Source organism: Macaca thibetana, chromosome 1 (assembly GCF_024542745.1).
Source record: "Macaca thibetana thibetana isolate TM-01 chromosome 1, ASM2454274v1, whole genome shotgun sequence".
In the NCBI taxonomy this organism is placed as follows: domain Eukaryota; kingdom Metazoa; phylum Chordata; class Mammalia; order Primates; family Cercopithecidae; genus Macaca; species Macaca thibetana.
The window spans coordinates 194,080,238-194,080,927 of record NC_065578.1 but is presented as its reverse complement, the minus strand read 5'-3'; positions in this window follow the sequence as shown (position 1 = coordinate 194,080,927).

Below are 690 nucleotides of genomic sequence, written 5' to 3'. Positions count from 1 at the left end.
CAACTCACTGCGGGCTACTCCTCCCGAGCCCTAGCTCCGGGCTACCGCCCTGGGTGGGTTTGGCAATTGTCCTGCTCGAGGTGGTTCAGGCCGCCCACAAGGGGCACAGCCGGGCAGTCAGGAACCGGGGCTGCCTGCTGGGCTGGCCTGCTAGGAGAGGGAAGGGCCGGAACTGCAACCGCAGTGGCGAGGAGTGCGAGGGGGCGGCAGGTGCAGGAGCTGGAGGCGGGGCGGAGCTGGGCAGAGTCCTAGCCGGTCCGGCGTCCCGGAGTGACCTTCCCCCAGCCCGCCAGGGCCCAGGAGGGGTGGACCCACAGGCCAGGGAGGCCGAAAGCGCGGGCGGGCAGGCGTGGGGGCTGGGCCATGACTGCCGGACCGGGGTCCTCGGGCCTCCGGGCGACCTAGGTGCGGAACACCCCAATACAGAAGAGGAGGTTCGTGCCCAGCCGGGAGCTGGGAGGAGGCTGCGAGGCGCTGCCTGCGCGTCCCTCACCGTCGCCCCCACCTCCTCCGCGCCCCGCGCCCCGCGCTCCAGTCGGCGCCTCTAGCCCCGGCGGCTCCTTTGTGCCGGCCCCGAGCCCGCCCCCTCGGGCCGAGTCCCCGCCCCCCGCGCCGGGATTGGCCACCCGGGCCGCTAGTGGGCGGGGCGCGCGGCCACCGAGGCGCGGTATATAGTAAAGGTAGGGCCGG